Raw genomic sequence first — 20,922 nt, forward strand, 5'->3', positions numbered from 1 at the left:
GGATTTTTCATCTCATTTTTATTTTATGTTGAAAACAAAAGGCTGTACTTCCTATTTAAATACAAATGCATAATGTATTTTTAAGAATTTACTTCACTGTATCTATTCTAATGCATCACAGCTATTCTTTACATACAGTTTATTAAAGATACACTCATCTATATAATGCTACTTTAAATTTTCTTTATTTCCTCTTTATTGTTTCAAATTGTCTGCACTCTTTTTTTCTCTGCACAACGCTTCAAGATTAGTAAAAACACTGAACTGTGAGCCACGGAACCACTGTAATCTAGTGCATCTTATGCTTCTATACGATTCTTAAAACCATTCTCTAATATTTTATTTTGAGATTATAAGCTGTTGTATGCAGACGTGCAGTACCATTTTCCACATCCGGAGAATATCAGGGCTGCTCATGCAGCTGTCTATAGCAGCTGATCTTATGGTCATTACAGGGCACATTTTCAAAGCAGCATAATGAACAAAGACATCTATATCTTGAGAAGGGTGGGGTCAAGATTTTGATTTTTAGGGTAAGATGACAAACCAACTGCATATTGCTTTTAAAATGGACTTTTGCTTCTTGATTCCTGAATCCAATTTATTTGAATATACCCTCACAATAAGATGAATTGTTATTGAATTATACTCATTTATCTGTGTATTTTAAAACAGATGTTTTGTTACAACTGTTGGAAAGAAAGCTGTAAGCTTAAAAAACCCCTATGCTAAGTATTTTTATCCTTCAGATGCACCCTGAGAGAAAAAGGACTTCTGTTTATGCGCAAGGGTGATTAGCTTGTACTGTTAATAGGATGGATTTCCTGGTACTTAATTGAAAGCAGGTGGATAATTAAAACCAATGTGTAGCTAATCAAGAGCCAGATAGCAGGTGATCATGAGGCCATGCCTGATTCTGTTCAGGATAAAAACCTAACTTTCAATCCTCTGTTTTAGAGGCTAATGTGAAAAAGGTGAGAAATGCTGGTTCCTGGGGAGAACGTAATTAAAGTATCATTTCACATGCACTGAAATGGCTGGTACAAGCTCACAGTACTGGAGTCTTCTTTGCTTAGCAGGGCTTTGTGATTTTGTTTTGTGAGGTTTGCTTGTCAGTGTTAAGGATACTTTTTATTTTTAAGGTAAGTTTTAAGAGAAATCTGAACCTGTGTCTTGCCTGCTCTTGTAGTTCTGCAATGTGCTTTGTTAATGTTCCCATGTTACAAAATGCTACTATAAATCTGCAGAGTTGTAATGGGTAAGTTAAATGTGATACTGAGCTTAAAATAGCCTTCCATATCATCCATGCCAAAGTCTTGGTAACCTCTGAAACCCATTAGGAAAGCATAATAAGGCAGAGATGAGAAAGAATGGCTGTTTAAAATAACTTCTAAACAACTAGTAGTTTTACAGTATTTCCCATGCTGCAGTTTAGGTTGCCTTTTCACTTAGACAGTATGATCATGTACAGCAGTATGGTACCTTGATCTTGATGGTAAGTCAGAGCTACTGTATGTCAGTTATTTTTTGTACTACAAAATGTCAGAAATATGCAGTAGGACTCATGCTTCTGTCACCTCTATTTGTTTCTCTGACCTTGTTTCTCTGGGGTACTCTTATGATCCTTTAGCTTGAGTATATTGTTGATGACAAAGCTCTGTTATACTTAGGGATTTTTATGTATTGCAAGTTTCAACTAGTTTTAAATTGTCAGTTTAACTTGTTTTTTTCCCTTGTCTTATCAGAATAGTGTCTTTATAAGTAGGCATGTATGTAAGCAATAAAAAACACGTAGTCTGTTTAAAGAGCTACCAATTGCTCTTAACTTTGCTGATATGTTTCAACTTACTGAATTGACTCCAGCTTGATAATGTTACTTTTTCGCTCTGTTTCAAGTTCAGGGTAAAAATGGCTGCGATGGCAAAATGAGAGTCCTGCTTATTATTAAAAAATTAGTTTGTATCTGTACTAAATTCTGCATGTTGCTCTTAAAGCCATAAGATGAGGCATTTGCTCATTCCTTATTATGGTTTAATGGGGAATAATTATTAGATATTATCCTTGTTTTCCTTGTAGGATTTTTGGTTTTGTGAATGGCTGAACAAAATTATATTAATTATTTCTTGTTACTTAGATAATGTCTTCCCTTTATAACACTTCTGGGATAGTTTTAATTCTGAAAAATAGGAAGGAGATGAAAAAATACACAAATGAAGAGGGAAAGTTTGGAAAACTAGTGGAATCCACTACCTGTAAGTGCTTCTCTTACAAGGGTGTAAGAAAATCTGCCAAACTTAAAGGCCATATATAGCTGCTGACAATATTAAGTAGATTGTACCACTAGTAAGATAATATTTATTTTTTTTTAGGTGTAAACAGTTCTAAAGCTACTGTCTCTCACTAACTCTTGCTGGGATACATATATATATGTAGTCAATACATCTGTAAATGTATGTACAAATGAGTGTTACAGTCACTAGCTACCAAGGGAACTCTAAACATTGATCGTTTCTTTTAGTATCAAATGTATGTATGACAGGGATAACCAAGGATTTAGACAAGTGGGCCATCTAAGCAATAGTCAAATACTACAAGCTTATACTACAGGGCAGGGAAATCAGCTGCAAGGGCTTGATCACTGGCTTTTCACCATATGGTATTGTGAGGGTAACTTTTGCTTTACCTCATTTGTGTTAATTAATCTTGACGACATTCTTGGCAGTTCCTTTCTGACAAAAAGGTTTAATTGAAGTTGGCATGCTTCTTCTATAAGGAACTTGGAAAGCAAAGAAAAACAGTTCTAAGAAACATTCTGAGGAACCTGATTTGAGCTTCAGTTCTACACCTAGCACTGTCAGTGGCTTAGAGGAAACTGCTGTATTTCTCCATACTGACTTAAAGGTTTAGGTGGTTTTCTAAGGAGGGGGAGAGCGAAAGGTGAATAAAATAAAAATAATTTATCATGTTGCTTAAGGGAGAGTGACCTTTCAGAAAATATCATAATTCTAACAAATGAGGCAGTCTTTGGCAGTCCTTAGGGAAGAAGATACGAAATAAGCTATAGAACCGCTGTGTAAAAGCATGGGTGAATACAGTGATTTTGCTGAGATGTCTTGTCTGCCTGAGGTGTCATGTTCTGGAAATGCTGGTAGTGCTAATAGGATTTGGGAAATGGTGGTTTAAGCCCTGACTGATCTCCAGCTAAGTCTGTACTTGTGAAAGCCCGCTAAGGTTCCTTGAATATTTTCATCTCATTTTGGTGCTTGTCGGGGCAGTACAGGAGACTGGGTGTTTAATAGGCTTCATGAAAGAAAGTAACTTCAAAATATAATAGTGTTTGTCAATAACAATAAACAGGCTGATGACAATTCCAAGCGAAGTAACACATTGCAGAAGACAGCCTTGTGAAGGAAGTCAAAGACAAAGTGGTCCTATTGTTTAAACTTCTGGTCTGGGACCAGCCAGAGAGCAAAGTGGCTCCAGCCAAATTCTGTCAGATAATTTGCTTCCTGAAAACCAGTGTTTTCTATGGGGTGTAAAAGGGGGTTAGGCTTTATGACATAGGAGCCAATTATGAATTGGGTGAAAAGACAGTTTTGGTTGATTCTACTGTTTTGAAGTTCAAATGTAGTTAAGGAAAGAGATGACACCAGTAGATGAGGAAAATGAGCCTTTCGGTATCCACTGTATATTGTTTGCTAGTGCCATGCTTGAGAAAAGGGAACTTCTCCCCCTTCCCCTTCCCCCAAACTGCTCACCTGTTCCAAGAGAGGATAGTAGTGAATTTTGACCAAATCACAGATGTATTGCATTGAAAAATGAATAAAATTGGATGATATTTTGGGGTAAGGTGTGATAGATCGCATTGAAATGAACACTTCCATGGCTTTGAGGTTTACTGCTAAGTGAAGATGTGAACTTATGATAAATCAAACAATTATAATATCAATAATAATATTTTGGTCCTGCATTGTACTTTTCAGGAAAAAAGAAAGTGTTTTTCCACAGCAAAGGAAGAAAATTGGAGAGACCACAATAGCACTGTAGAAATCATAATAGGAAAGATAATAACTCCTTAGGTTATTTTCTCAGCTTTAGCACAAAAGATCAGAGAAGGCATGAATGGATGTTATGTTGAAGAAAAATGGGTTTGGAAGAGACATACAAGGCCTTTTTTGCACTCAGTGTAATCAATGTTACTAATGGCTTTCCTGGCAGGTTGTTTTGAAGCAGTATTAGTCAAGAAGGTGATACTGTCCTACCTGTCAGAAGTATATTAACAAGACTCGGGCATATTTTCTCATCTTCTGATATTATGGGATCCAGTTAAATGTAAGAAGTATTCTGGAAGCTAGATTCTTGGTTACATTTTCTGTGTTTACTCTAATTGTGCACTACCAGAAAGGAGAAACAGTTAGAACTCCCTATCTGTCAAGAGGTATTCAACCTGCATCTTAAACTAGCTCAAGACAAATTTCCCTTTAGTATTTCTGAAAGTTATAGGGCTTACAGTATATTTTATTTTTTTTTTTATCTCTAAATTTCTTATCTCAGTGTGTGCAAGTGTAGTGTTCTGGTTAACATTTTATCTAACACAAAGGAACATTAAAGAAATAAATACATTAGTGTCCGAAATATTTAATGTACAATAACTGATAATGCAGTATAGGCTAATCTGTTGACCACCTAAATATGATGCTTGTTTGCTTTTTTGTTTATCTCTTTATATAGTAGACTGTAGTAATTTGATTTCAATAGCGGCAAAATCTGTTGCTTTTATGTGCAGAGGCTTGAATATTTTCTTTGGCCTTAGCCTCTGTAGAAATCAGTTTGATTATTAGTCCAGGTTTGCTGAAAAAAAAATAGGTGAGCTGAGTAAATATCAACTAATAGCTGTGTCTCAACCACTTTTTACATTCATGCAATGCTTTGAGCATCATAAGTACGACAGAACTCTGAATCTGAGACTGAGGTGATAACTACAAATCCATTGCAATTAATCTGTAGATTAATTATATGCATATATATATATACTTGGTACAAACTTCTTTGGAAAAAGAAAGTCCATCTTAATGGCAATGTTGAAGTTCCACTGACAAGTTATGAAGCAAAATATGTAGGTTAATGGGAAAGGCGTATCAGACATCAGGATGGAGTGGAAAGCAGTTTTTCTGTTTCAAGGGATTTCAACAGCCATCTCCAATGATACGAGTAGGAAAGGTGTAGATGAAATGTAGTAATACTTAAGGTACAGAGAACATGGCATGTAGTTAGACAACAGTCCAAGTTAGATAAGGCACTGGAACATTCACGGTCTCTTAATGTAGAACAGAATTAGTAACCAGTTCCTTTTGTTGGTCATCCCCACTCTTTTTTTCCTGGGTTCAGCAGTAGCAGTTATTTTTGTCCTTCTTAGTGGCTGGGGCAGTGTTGTGTTTTGACTTTTGGCCTGGGAACACCACTGATAACACTGTTTTTAGTTACCGCTCAAATGTTTTAGTCTGACCAAGGACTTTGTGAGCCCCATGTCCTGCCAGGACAGGAGGGGAAGCCAGGAGCAAGCAGAGACAGGACACCTGACCCAAACTAGCCAAAGAGGTGTTCCATACCACAGCACGTCATGCCCAGGATGTAAGGGAGAGTAATCTGCGAGGGCTAAGGGACTGCAGGGGTTGGAGGAGGTATTGGTCAATGCTCGGCTGGGGGGAGTGGGGTGAGTTATTGGTTGGCTGGTGTTGAGGTGTTGTATTCTTTCCTCTTGTTATTTCTCTTATTATTATTATTGGTGGTAGCAGTAGTGATTTGTGTGATACCTTAGTTACTAAACTGTTCTTATCTCAGCCCGTGGGAGTTGCATTCTTTTTGATTCTCCTCTTCATCCCTCTGGGAGTAGGGGGAGGGAAAGAAGGGGGGGAGTGAGTGGATGGGCTGTGTGGCTGGGTTTAAACCACTATACAAATCTATATGAGAAACTCAGCTGTATCTTGGGTATCTAGATGTGAATTTGTTCAGTTAGTCTCATTCCTTTCTGATAGCAAGTTTACTGTTAAAGTTGATTCCTCTTTTCAACTTTACATTGATTTTTTTTTTTTTTTTTCCCAGCTCTACAAATCTGGCTTCATACAGTTAGCAAAAGCATTACAGTGGCAGATATATTTGATCAATTTTTGAATGAGAGAGACTGTGCTTAGATGTGTAGCTGATGTGTGATCAAATCATTTCATTTTTAAAAGCAGATATTCAGTCTGTACATCTATCAAGACTGTGTATGTATGTGTGTTTGGTTTCCTGCAGATACTGAAGTGGGTTTGTGTACAAATGGTTATTCTGCATTATCTTTATGGTAGGATATATAAACATGGTGTATGCATGCTTGTAAATGTATATGCAAAAAGGTTTCCTTTTCAGAACTACATTCATTTTATAACAGGAAAATTACACTTCACCCACTACATATTTTGTTTTTTCTCACTGTAATGAATTCATTCCTTGTGCTGCTCATCTCACTTCATCTAACTAGACTTTAAAATATGTAGAACACTGCTTCAGTGTTGCAGTTTTTAACACTTGCCTTTTCAAAGTAGTATTTTACTTTTCTCTGCTAAGATCAGGCACTGGATTAGACCATGATACAGACCATGACTGTTTTTCCACTACCCTCTGAGCAATTTCTTATCTGGCGAACCTCCAAAAACTTGCCACATCAAGCACTGATACCAACCAAACCAACAATGTAAAAGTGAGTCAGTACAGCCAAAGAGTACTGAATGTCAGTGCATTAATGTATCAAATATGGTTTGGGGGGTGAAGGTTTACAAATTCAAATTGCAAAAAAAAAAAACAACAACAAAAAGAGTTATTTGCTGATTCTCAGCTGTCTTCAGCGCACTCATCTGTTCTGAAATTTATTTCAGAATAAAAATGAATGGGGGAAGTTTTCATTCTGCACTGGTATTGCACCTAGTCTGTTTGCAAATCAATCTAGCAGTAGACATTTCTGTAGGACTCAGCTAACATAATGATACCTGTTAATGCAAAAGTTAACCATATCCATAACATTCTGTTAAGAAGAAATAATTCTTACTTGCAAAAATCAGCTTAATCTCCAGTTCTGATTTCATGAGAAACAGAAACTCATTCAAACTTGCTGTCGAGTTGCTGATCAGAAACTATGATGATGATAGTTCAGCAAAGTGTTGTGGAATTTATGTCAAAAAGCAGTAATTTCCACTAAAATGGAAAGATGTTTTTCTTTATTTTATTTACTGTTAAAGGCTAATGTGCAGCAAGTGGATGTACATTTTTCAATTGCTTTTGATTCCAAATGGTTATGCAGCTTTTTAATATGGTTCAAATAGGAGTTGCACCTAAGTACTGTGCTTAACATGCACTGGATCCTTAAACTGGATTTGATAACAAAGAAGGAATTTCCATGAGATATGACAGTTTCTGTATGATGATAAAAGCTTAACTTCAAAGAATAAAGGATTCATTGAACTGAAAAATACCACTCTAACAGTGATTGTCACTCCTGAATCCAAAGAGAAAACTTGAGGACCATTTCCTCAAGCAGTTAAGTACTTTCTGTTACACAGTCAGTATGGAATTATGTGCATCCCTTTATTTTTCATCCTACACAGAAATATGTAGGATGCTTATGACATGACCTGTATTCCTTGTTTAATTTTCTTTAAATAGGTTTTTGGAACTCCATAATGCATGATTTTCAGTCTACTTAATATTAGAACTGTACGCGTAGATGCCAGTGTGATTAGTTTATGATGCTCGAGGGCAGGTGAGAGAGGTTGTCCCCCGCTTAGCTCATAGAATGCCCTGCTGCATATGGAATTAAAAGGTATGTGAGTCAGCTGGAAGGTGATGAATTGCTTAGGCTTGTCCAAAGGGAAATATGTTAATAAAGCTCATCACAGAAAAGTCTAAGTTAGATACCATGAAAACTGTTTGAAATTGAAAGCAACCAAGAAAAATCATAGGCTAATTAAAAAATAATATTTTTTATCTCAGAACCAGACAATATTTATTTAGATGACAAAAATTGAAGAAACTTGACACAAAACCTCCAAAATGTTGATTATATTTTTAAATATGCGGGTGATACTAAGGATAAATTATCAACCAGATCAGCAGGGTTAATTGTACCTCCAAACCATATATTTCATCCCCATTTCTATGGTGACATTTTCACTCCCCCTGCAGCTTCCATCACATAACAATCCTATTTTCACCCAGTGTTTCCTCAGACAGATGTGTTCTGACAGGAGCAGCTAGATATCTAATTCTAATCCCCAGACACACAGAAAGCAATAGTCTTTCATTTTACTGCGGTTTAGTAGGTTGTTTACAGCTGTGGAAGGACACAATAAAAATGTGCTTTAGCCATGGTAGACACTAGTAAAAACTAAATATATCATCTCTAAGAAATGGAAAGAATCGTGATACTATAGTTGACTTTAATCAATAAAATTCAGCAATAAAATCTTAAAGTATGAGTTTTCCATCACTAATAAGGCTACTGTTGCTGAGAAATGCAAAAAGTTACCGATCTAGAAAAGATGGATCATTTTCTAAGAGGTAATCAATATAATCTCCTTGGTCTGTTTATCCACATTAATGGTGGTGCCTTGGATCTAGAGGTACTACAGATTGTGTCATTCAGTAGGACATTTTAGCTTTACTTCACCACTGTGTAAATGTATTTTACTGGTAAAGTAGTTAACTTGGGTCAAGAATTGGGTTATTTTTAACAGTCCAGAGCCTAAATGGGAAACTACCTATTTGTGACAGTCTCCCATAGTGGGTTGAAGTGCTTTTCGAGTCCACCAGACAATCATAAAGAAATTTGGTTTGGAAAGGACCTTTGACGGTCTTTTTATCTGATCTCATGCTCAAAGAAGGATTAACTTCAAAGCTTGTTCGGGTTGCTTAGGGCTACCTTCGAGAGAATTTTGAAGAGCTTTGTATGCGAGGTTACCACAGCACTTCTGGGTAACTTATAGAAATATATAACTACTTTTGTTATGAGTAATTTTATGTAGGTCTAATAAGTTCTCATACTGCCATGATTCTCCTTGTTTCCCTGTGCATAGCTTTGACTTCACCAGAATTTTTTGGGAACTTTTTTGTTTAAAAAGACTTGAATTTGGCAAACACGTAACTTCCTGCATAATTTTTTTGAAAGATTGTATAATGCATGTAGGAATAGTTTATTTCCCTTTGCCTTTTTTAGTGATCTCTTCACTAGCACACTGATGTTTCTATTTTAGTGTACAGACATGGACATGCAGGTACTCTTCACTTCTTGGTTAGCTTTATAGGTCAGATTTGTAAGAGTCAACTTTCAACTCAGAAAATACCTGAAATGAATCAATAATGAATTTTCTGATGTTGCTTTATGAAAGGGTGGGGTTTGAGTTAATATTAGGTTAATGATTAAAAACTTATTCCTTTATAGCTCCCTCATAACTTGCTCAAATCCAGAGGGACCAACAAGAATATTTAAGCATATGCATACAGGTATCACAGTTTTGCAGTCTTGCCAAGTATCTAAATAGTCAAATATCCAAAGAAACAAAAAATATTTTTAAAAGCTATTTTTTCTAAACCTATATATTATTTGGGATAGTTGTACTTTTAAGGTGCACATGGAGTCACCTTTTTTGCTTTTTCTGTCATGAGAACTATACCTAAATATTTATTTATATTTAAGGCAAAAAGACTTGAAGATTAGAAGATTAAGACCTAGGAACTTGCCTATAAAATCAGAGAAATAGCAGGTATGGTATCAACTCCTCAAATATGTGGACCTCAAGGCCTGAAAGAAAGGAGGGGAGTGCTGATTTGTTTCAGTGAGTAAGAAGCATAATAATACAGAAGAGTAATTACTATAAATTTCAAAATACAAATTATGTTGTTCTATATCATATTTCACATATTTTATAAAGAAAATGTCTATATCCTGGGGTCTTCTCATCTAGCTTCTCTGTAACTTCACATAATTTCTTGAAATTGACTAAAGTAAAGCCTTTCTCTAGATATTGAATTGTTACTAGTTGGAACTCTGGTAAGTGCAATTCAGTTCAGATTTAGTAGGTATGTTTTTGTTACACACAAATGTATGCAATTAAAGAATGGAGTATGAAGAGTACTCTTTTCTCCACCTTCGTATTTTTCACTGACTTGAGCATTTGCCTGTTTGATCATAAAAATATAATTGATTTGATGCAACTTTTATCTATTCATATTTATATCATGATAATTACACAGCTTATGGCAGTGCATTTGATTATCATGTCCAGACATGAAAATGGAAAAAAACAAACTTACAGAAACTAAAAAAACTGAACTATCAACAGTGGTAGGCATTCCCTATGTGGGAAGGTGTTAGACGGCCATTATGAATCTTTTCTTTAAATAATTATTCTTCAGCCTTTGAAATGTCACATGTCAAAGAGGGCTGCTATTGTTCCAAGTAGACACAGCAGATATGTCAAATAGATAATAAATTGAAATAATGTCAAATTATACATTGTTTCAACACGAGAACCAGCAATGTGGTAAACTTTTGCATACTTCTGTTTTCAAGTTCACTAACTTTTCAGCAGCACTTTCACTTGCTTTTTGCTATTGGATAGATCTTACTGGTCTGTCCTTTCTAAACCATAGTAATTTAAAACTTATTCTCTTAAAGCAAGAGATATGCAGATATTTCTGTACTCTAGGTTTTAGTTTTGTGGGATATAGAAAAAGATGCATTTGCTGTTAAGCATATTACGAATATTTGGCTAACTTTCCCTAGATCTCCATCCTTCTGTAAGGAGAGACATATCTCTCTCATTGGTAATCAATCAAAATTTTTGCCATGCCAACTGAAATTTAGAAGAGTAAGGGTTTTATTTGCTCCCTGGTTGTTCTATGCAGATCTGGATTTGGGATCCAAGTGACTCTGAAATAATGCAATATTTGTGGTTTTGTTACTGAACTCAGTGGGTCTAGGGTACACACTTATTGCTAGCAGGTATGACCATAGCTTTTGCTAGTTAGGAATATTTAGTCTGTAGTGACCTTCAGCAACTGCCCAGGTGTTACTAGATCAGATCTTTAGTGAGCTTCCCATTTCGGGTTTTTAACTTCAGATTATGTTCTCAGTTTAAACCAGAATTGATGTGTTTGAGTGCCCAGGATGTATTTCAGCATAGTTTTGACCTCTGATCTGTTTTGTAATCTTCACCGAACACAAGAATCTATCATGTACTAAACTCAGTAGCCATGCAAATTTTTATGTAGTTAAGATGTTGACATGTGTGGGATAACTTTATGCCAGTTTATTCTCTATCCATGCCCCATTTCAGTTGATTTCATCATGCCAACATCTAAATCCCATCCCAGCTGTCTGGAGAAATCATAATTACTGTCATGGTTGGCAGTTAACTCTCTAAGAACAGGCAGTTTACAAACTTTTCTTGGCAATAGACCTCATGAACAGATGACAAAGGACAGTCTCTTGACATCAGTACAAAGAAGTAGTTTGCTACAGGTTTGGCTAGTGGAACATGTTTTGTTGCACATCATTAATTTCCTAGCATCCTTCAACAGCTAACCCAAAAGAAGTGAGCCTGTATATCCTGTTCTTCCCTGTAGTGACTTACCATTTGGGTCAATACTTGTTTTGTTTGCAGAGCCATGCCTCCTGACAAAGTTTAATGTGTGCATATGTTTTAGGGAGGGTCCACACTGAGGCTTCTTTAGCAGGTCTGTTTGTGAGGAACCTCTACTGAGGCTAATGAGCAGCACTTTCTCAAAGAGGTATTTTCAAGGTGGCACACCTACTCTTAAGTTGTCCCCAAGGCCAGGCTGTCAGATCCCCAGAGGGGTACTGCACGCTTGGCTCAATCAAGTTTCTTCCACATTTTGCAATTCCGAGTAAAATAAATTCTTCCTCATCAGAAGGTTTCTGCCCCTATTCTACTTTTGTTACTAGGAAATGACTTCAGCAAAAAGCTTGGATCTATCAGTTTCAATGGGTAAGGTGTGCTCATGTATTAGGACCGTGTTTTACTTAAGGTGTGAGATAGGAAAGCGTACAAACCCTATAAATAATAGCTAAACAGTATTCTAGCTTTCTTTCCATGCTCCAGAGGATATCTGGGTTTGAGTCTGAAGTGTCTATTTTCTCCTATTTGAGGCTTGCCAAATAGATCTAGAGAAGTGAGATAAGGACTGTGAGGTGGCTGCTGTCCAGTGAGAGGTAGAGCGCTCACCCTGGCAACAGTCCACCTTAAAATACAGTTCTGTTCCATGGGCACACCTTACCCATTGAAGCTCATTGACCCTGGCCTCTGCAGCCCTCTAGTTCCAGAGAACTTCTGCCTATATGTCTATTGTTTCATCTCCATGAAAACATCATCATGATGTTTGTCATTTGACATTGTAACAGTTCTGCTACTCTGGAAAGAACTAAGCAGATTATTTTGTTTGTTCCTCTGCTTCAGATGGAGACAGTGCTTGGAATAATTACAGTGTCTTGCCAAGAGCCGCATTTTTTTTTTTATTAGGCAGAGAGTCCAGAAGCCTTAATTTACACTGCAGTTTGGTATAGCTAGTCTATACTGCCTGCAGTATTGTTTCCCAGGTAATCCTTCATATTCAGAAAGAAGGCGAATGGATGGAGAGCAGTTGTTTATTCAAGGTATTATGAAAAAGGGAGCGTAATGCTTATAATGACCAATGAAGCTTTGTGGCAAAACAGGGGAAAAAAGATATGAGGTGATTTGAGGTGTTGCTCTGTCTGAAGTCCCCTCAGCAATGCACAGAGAAAAAGTAGATTGTCTTTACAGCTGAGGCACTAGCTTGCTAAAGAACTGCCCTCTGAGTTTCAAAAGGCTTAGCTGGGTAGAACTGTAATATGGCTAAATTTAAGGTAATCAATTTATGTTCTTTGGCCAGTTAAGTCAGGGGTGATGAATTTTAATGTTGGAGCTCTACAGAACTATTGAACACAGATTGAAATCCCACTATGTTTATCTTGCAGAACTGTAATTTTTTGAAGCTGGAGTATGCTGTTTTTCCAGATAGCATCTTTAGTATCTTAAAATACTAATCAGTATTTGGAGCTCTAAGATGATGTCATGTGCCTATGAGATACATACCATCAACAAATTTCAAAGGCCATGTACTCATTAAAAAATACAAATCGAAGAATGGCGTGTCACAGCTACCCTGGTCTGTGTTTGAACTGATTACCAACAGCTAAAGTTGCAACCTTTTCTTACCCTCAAACTCTTCAGTGATTCTTGAAGACTACTGGTTAGAAAATCTCATTATAGAGGGAGAAGGCAATGCTGTGTGGGTTTCTCTTGCCTTTCTACTTGAAAGAAGCATAAGAGACAAAACATTTCTGAATAGATTTTTCCAGTAAATTGCATAGAACAAATGAATTTTTTTAAGCAGTTATTTTTGTCATCTCAATTTTTCATCATTTCTTCTCTTTTCTCTGATATCTAAAGCAAAAACCATTTTTTCTTCACTTGAAATAAGAGTATTGTGTCTCTCCCCCCACACCTGCCTTTATCTATTAGCCTCAAGGTTTTGTTGTCTATGATATTTTAAACTCAATAAACATGGATTTCTCTGTAAAAGTTGAGAACTGAATATTAGTTGGTTTTGACATCTCTTTTCTGAAGTTATTTTGCTAATATGCAAACTTCTGTTTTGCTTTAAATAAGTTACGTTCTTGTTTCTGTCATGCATGCTTTTTTACCAGAAAGGTACCATTCCCATTTCTCGCTCATGAGAATCTTCTAATTTTGTCAAAATTGATTGGGAGAAACAGCATAACTGTAAAGAGTAAGCCACATACCTTGAACTGTGTGGGAGACAAAGAGCATAGGCAAATTTTGGCAAAGATGAGATTTGAATTTTGGGTTAAGGATATCTGAAAAGCAAAAAATATGAATTTTTACAGTCAGTATTATTGACATCGGGCAAAAAGGCAGGTTTTTTTTTCTACATCAACAAAGTTACTATTTTTCCATTTATTTCTTTATCATGTAAGTATGCCTTTATATAATACTGCCATAAAAATGCTTAACTGGATTCTTGCAAGATGTTTACTGAAACCTCCCAGAGGAAGAGCTACTTGTGGCCTAGAAATAAATATAGGTTTCTGTGAGACATATTTTTTTCTGGGAGGGTGGGGTAGGGTGTAGGGGGTTGTCTATGCACAAAACCTGTTTGCTTTACAGCAGAAGGCATTTGTGTTGTTCCACTCTAGATTGATAGCATCCACATAAAAAAAAATACTCTCTACCTCTCCATATCTCATGCAGCTAATAACAATCTGCCTTTCACAAATAGTTAGAAATGTAGCATCTGTCTCACAATGTATTTTCTGAATCATACAAAGGCAAAGTTGTTCTTAGGGATATATGTATAAAAAAAATCAAATTAATATATTTTTCTTCTATTCTGCTGCCTAGTAGCATTCATTATAGAAAGGGGATTTTTCCTATAAAAAAATATAATTTGCTTAGCAGTTCTGGTATGACCCAGATAACCCCATTCATTTCACAGAAACAGTTTTAGAGGCTATGTTGCATTATTCATTAATGTTGTGCATAACAACTTCAACCTCAGTACTGTTGAGCCAGCACTTTCATGAGCAGTAAATTCCCTGAGGGAGGGAAGGAGAAAAATTGTCCCTACTCTGACGTTTGAAAAATAGTCTTCACTACAGGAAGTTGTGTCTAATGAGAGGAAATTCTCTGGGATGATAATCAACGCCTGGAAACGTGAGGCTCTACAGAAGACTTGTAAAGAATTTTTTGTCTATCCTCTCTTCCCATCACATGCATATGTTCAGTCTTTGGGAGCTCCTGGAAAGGGAAATTCATGCTGTAGAGGTGGTATGTATTTTATGTCTTTTTCTAACTGATGTGCCAATGAGAGAACAAGAAATGGTGTCCTCCCTCTTGAGGATATTGCATATGTGAACCAGAACACAACATCTGAAATCAGGCAGAGGCAGTGAGGAGTCTACCTGTCTTTCCCACACCAATAGATAGGATTACATCACTCTGAGCTCTCGCACTAAGCTGACATCTTCACCTCATACTGATTCCAATTCTGTTGTTTGCCTGGGGAGGAACAGCAGTGGGATTTCTGCTAACACTGATCTGGCCTGTTTATTAATCCTTAAGAATACATAGTATTTTCCATCCTCCCAGTCTTGCAAAAAAATTGTGCCCTTGAAAGGCAGTAGTGGTGTTTTCTTCCTTGTTAATAACACTTTTACCACATGTGGGTGGTTTGAACACAATGTCCTGAGAAGTTACCTGCATTGATATAGCTGTTAAGAATCCATGGCTATTTTGCGCCAAGCATAACAGGCTATCTGATGCCTCCTGAGAGATTTTTCACTTAAAAAAAAAAAAAAAAAAAAAAAATCGGTGGCTTCAAGGCTAGGGATTTACATTTCTCATATATCACTATGGCATACAAATAGTAACTAGTTTTATTCTGATGTCTTTTTCAGCAGCGTAAGTGAAAACTTTTCCTTTGCAATCAAAGGAAAAAATCAGGATAGGAAATAAAATTGGGAATTACATGCTTGTTTTTTGAGCAGCAGTGAAACACAGAGACAGATTGACATTAATGTGTGCCTGCCTTTGCTCTTTAGCAAGTATGAATTATTCAAGGAGCATCACAGTATGTATTAGTTAGAAATAATTAAAATGTAAGCAGTATTGGAACTGTGTCTAGCATGCTTCAATAGTTCTGAATGTTTGCAAATAGAAAATATAAGACCTTTCTGATCCCAATTTCACAATTGTTCTGCACTATCTCTACACTTCCAACCATACAGATTGGGATGGACCTCAGGATATCAGGTTCAACATCCTGCTTGAAGCAGGATCAACATTAAACATATTAACTAGTGTAATACTGAAAACTGGTATGAAAAGCTAAATTACACAACACTGGGAAGGAAAAAAAAAAAGAGTCTAAACAGGCCTTTCTGCTGCTGCGTGTTACATTTAGAAATATCTGCTGGGGAGTATGGTGGGTCAGGGCTCTTCTCAGATGCAGGGTCTAACCTCTCCCTCTTATTAAGATTAGAAATCTGGAGAGGGGCTTTTCACAAGAGCATGTAGTGATAGGACAAGGGAGAATAGCTTTAAAATGAAAGAGGGTAGATTTGGAATAGACATTAGGGAGAAATTCTTTACTGTGAGGGTGGTAAGACACTAGAACAGGTTACCTAGAGAAGTGGCTTCCTCACCCCTGTCAGTGATCAAGGCCAGGTTTGATGGGGCTTTGAGCAGCCTGATCTGTTGGAAAGTGTCCCTGACTGTGGCGGGGGGGGGGGGGTGGAGCTACATGATCTTTAAGGTCCCTTCCAACCCAAACCATTCTATCATTCTGTGATTTGTTTCATGTGTATGTGGGTGGTGGGATTCTTGTGCTTATTATAATAGTTTAGAAAATAATTACTGTGTCTCAACCTGGCCAGGACTGAATTGTTACTCCCCCCCCCCCCCCCAAAAAAAAAGAAAAAAAAGCGGGGGTGGGGAAAGGACAAAACGTAGTACAGAGGATAGGAAAGTGACAAATCGGGATCTATCTTTTCTCTTTCCAGAAGTAGTAAATACTGAAATGAAATGAAGTCTGCTTTATGGAGCTAAATTAGTACACAGCAGCCAGTCAACCAACCCGTCTACTGTGTCTAGTTACAGAAATGCAGCCATCTACATGTAAGAGCTTACTGCAGTCAGGTCAAACAGACTCTTGAAGGAAGAGTAAGTTTTAAACAATGGCAAACACAATCTGGTATTCCTTCAAACGGATAAGGATTAGAAGCTTTCCACTTCTGTAGAACTGTGATTCTCTTATATATCCTCCTCTTTATCAAAACTTGTCTTGTTCAACTGAAATGTCCAGGTATGGATTCTGCATCTATCATATGTACATTGACTTCTTGTTGTGGGTTAATCCCAGGCAGCAGCTCAGCCCCAAACAGCTACTCATTCACTCCCCCACAGTGGGATATGGGAGAGAATTGGAGGAGTAAAAGAAAGAAAACTTGTGGATTGAGATTAATACAATTTAACGGATAAAGCAAAAACTGCACATGGAAACAAATCAAAATAAGGAATTTATTCACTGCTTCCCATAAGCGGGCAGGTGTTTAGTCACTGCCAGGAAAGCAGGGCTTCAGCACATGAAATGGGTCCTTAGGAAGACAAATTCCATAACTCATAATGCCTCTCCTTCCTCCTTTTCCACCCAGCTTCAGCACTGCTGAGCACAACATCAAATGATATGGGGTATCTCTTTGGTCTGCTGTGGGTTAGCAACCCCAGCTGTGTCCCCTCCTCACTTCTTGTGCACTCCCAGACTGCTTACTGGCAGAGCAGTGTGAAAAACAGAGAAGACCTTGGCACTGTGCAAGCACTGCTCAGCAGTAGCTAAAACATTTATGTGTTATGAACACCTTGCACCACAAATCCCAAACACAGCACCATATGAGTTGCTATAAAGAATATTATCCTGGCCCAAACCAGTACAATTTTCTGCATTGTTATAGTAATAACTTTAAAAATGGATTTTAAAACATGTTCACAAATGTGATGCATTTATTATGTGACTACCATTTCATCTGAGAGGAATAAACACACCTTTTAACTGGCCAGACAGCAAGGTAGGAAGTTGAAGCTCCTAAATATAAAACCAGTAAAGCAAAGCAGAAAAGACAAGTATGTAGCCTTTTCCCTGTAGCACCTACAGCATAATGGGAATCATAGCTAATGATCTGAATCCAAACCCCAGCCTTGTTTTATGGAATGCTCACTCTTGGTTAAGCAAAGCTGTTTGGGCAAAAGAGCATACTATTGATTTCAAAATCGATTTTTTTCCCTTTTTTTTTTTTTTTTTAATTTTGGCATATACAGAGGTTGGCTCACATTTCACAAGCTTTTGTTGGATTTTTTTTTGTTTGTTTGTTTTGTTTTGTTTTGCTGCTGTCCAGACAGTGTTTTTTTTATTATAAGAGTAAAGATTTAACAGATTTGGATCTGTTTCCCCAAATCAGTTATGCTCATATCTATTGGTTCTGACTAAGCCTGTCTATCTGTAGGTATTTGTTTATTTGACATCAAGAAAAGCCTCAAATAAATGAAGGAGAAAACTTGTGAAGTACAGTAGCACAAAACACTTGATGCATTTACTAGTTCACTTAACAATTTATATTTCAGGCTTCTCGTTGTAATTAGAATCATCATTAATCACCAACTTCCAGATCAAATTGAAACACAGAGCAGCGCAAAGGTCAAAGCAATGGAGAATACTATCATCTTTCAGATACAGTATGTGGTGTTAACATTCTACTGCCTTACTTATATGACAAAGCCAGAAAATGGCAAAAGATTAATCTGCTTTTTTGGTAAGGATCATTATGGGAAGCGTACTAAACAAATGAGCACACTCTTGTTGTGGTCACAACTCATAGAGGTCCCTTCCAACCCTAACCATTCTATGATTCTATGATATGAAATACAGTTAAGAAATCCAATTGACTTTTAAAAATGCTTTAAGGAAGTATTTTAAAAGCACTGTTATTTTAAAGCATTAAAGTTAGGTAGGTCCAAACTACAACATTCATGCTGTCTTGGGTTTTGTGGATTCTTGCTAAAGTCAGAAAGAAAAAGAAGCTTTAAGTTCCTTGAGGTTCCTCAAACATCTAGTTCCAGGTACTCAGCTCAGTAATAACATTGTTAACTTAAGTTCCAGAAATTCAGTATAGATCATTGTTTCCTCAGTAAAAATGTGCTTCGCCAAAGCACAGTCTTGCTAATCCAAATTTACATGTAGCTGTAGAGGAGGAAAATGCTGAACAAATCACCATCCTTCACAAGCTCACTAAACTGTACCGTGACAGAAGCTAAAGGGGTGCTGAGTTAGACATGGTAAAGTTTAGACCTGCAAGCAGTCAGCATGTGATCTTTGTATTTTCCGGTTCTCACTTATAGATCATATTTTCAGGTTACTTTTATTGGAGTGTTTTAATTGGTGTTCCTGTATTATTCCTCTTAACAGGATTTGATTGTTCAGTTATGGAAAAGCTGTCTTCATGTTGTCATGCAGTGTGAAAGAATTGCCCTTAACCTTGCAGCCTGCTAAGCAATGGAATGGAAGATAAATAAAATGGAGCTTGAACCAGGTTACTTCTGCTCTTAATGTCAAGGGTCAATTAGCTGTATCATCCACCTGCAGACAGTTCTGTTCTGTTGCACAATCAGTAAATTACTTTTTCCAGGACATTGTGTTGAATGCTAGGAATAGCCACCTCCAATTCAAGGCTTACTAAGAATTTTTGTAGTTATTGCAAAGGATTGACACCTTTTGGGGCAGTTTTGACAGAAAAAAAGGATTTTTTCACAGAATTCAGTGGACGTTGCCTACGTTTCATGTACCAACCTTCTTTATTTTTTGTCTTCCTGGTAATAAAAAACACTGTTGTTTTTCTTCTTTATAAAACCTGAATACCAAATCTATTCATTTGCATGAGCAGGACTGTTTCAACAGCAATAAGTCTTAGTGTCCTTGGAGAGAAGGGCCTTATTCAGCATTCAGCAGAGGAACTTGAACTGCCTGAATCTGTCTCATTATATAGGCCATATGAAGTAAGCCATGGTGCCTAACAGCTGCTGGTGTTAGGATTAAGGGGAAAATATTTAATTTGATGCAGAAGCACGTGTGTCATGATTTCTGTGGTAGCTTCTACTGGCTCCCTAGGGTGCATGTTAGATATATGGCATAACACTGAAACCATTTAATTATGTCAACAAAATATGGCGATGTTTGTTTAACATAAAAACTCATTTTGCAATAAAATTGATTAGTTGATGGTTACTTCACTGTCACTGTGGCTGATAGATACAAGACAAAACAATCTTGTTTAATCTTAGGGGAGGGTGGAAAGTTCTGGGGATACCAGAGCAAATATATATACATAATATAAACTTGAATTAGTCTTTCTGTAGATTAAATCAATAAAACAATAGGGAAGTGTGGAGAATAACCCAGATCATCTATCAAAATGGGTTTGTGCTCCTATTCTCACTGACTCATAACCAAGTGTCTTTAGCATTCTAGCACCCAGAAGCATCCAAGACAAAAAGACAGAAGCAGTTTTCTGTTTGCAGATGTACTACCAATGACAAAACCAGTGGAAGGTGCGAATTGAGTGAGCTGCTTCCCAGAATCTCTAAATTAGATCATTCTAAAACTCCCAAGTGACATCTCGTGTATGAAGATAACTCTTCACTGCTTGCAGTAATGAAGTGTATTTTATACATAATGCCAATAAAATTACATAAAGAAGAAGGTATATCTTAGATTTGAAAAAAAGTGGCAAGTCATGCAAGAAAACAATTATGTCAGTAATGGAACATACCCAGGAAGCTTGTTTCTCTCCATCAGGAATCTGATCAGGAATCAGAAACAGCACTGTGAGAAAATCTGAATCTGATCATAATACTGAATGAGTGGATTTATAATATTTTCAAATCCATAAGTGATAAGTTGTGATTAGTTAGATAAAGTGGATTCTAAAAAAGTAACTAATCTACTGAAACAACTCATATTACTATCGCATTTTACTCCTTTGGGTGTAAATTGTGCACCAGTTCCCTTTCAAGCAATATACTAGCACTAAAATAAACTGCAACAAGGGTGAAAAAAAGCTTATAAGAGCAAGGGGAACAGCCAGTGCCATGCTGATAAGAAAGAAAATGCTGCTCAGGAGCATAAATTGCTTCTATTGCTTCCTTGAAGAGGCAAGTGCCTACATGACCCTGGATTCCTCCTTGCTACAGATCAGGTAATGTACACTTTACACACAATCAC

General features: G+C 36.8%; 1 long non-coding RNA gene across 2 annotated transcripts; it reads left to right on the forward strand.

Annotated features, from left to right (window-relative positions):
* Window positions 1–1,037: 1,037 nt before the first annotated feature.
* LOC136017278 (uncharacterized) lies at window positions 1,038–19,981 on the forward strand. Of its 2 annotated transcripts, none has more exons than XR_010613880.1 (6): window positions 1,038–1,142; window positions 9,728–9,794; window positions 14,741–14,921; window positions 16,655–16,814; window positions 18,270–18,380; window positions 19,111–19,981. It is a non-coding gene; the product is annotated as an uncharacterized LOC136017278 (long non-coding RNA). The 2 variants fall into 2 exon arrangements; XR_010613879.1 differs by having other exon boundaries at window positions 14,753–14,921.
* Window positions 19,982–20,922: the final 941 nt, after the last annotated feature.

The sequence above is a fragment of the Lathamus discolor genome, chromosome 6, assembly GCF_037157495.1.
Source record: "Lathamus discolor isolate bLatDis1 chromosome 6, bLatDis1.hap1, whole genome shotgun sequence".
Taxonomy (NCBI): domain Eukaryota; kingdom Metazoa; phylum Chordata; class Aves; order Psittaciformes; family Psittacidae; genus Lathamus; species Lathamus discolor.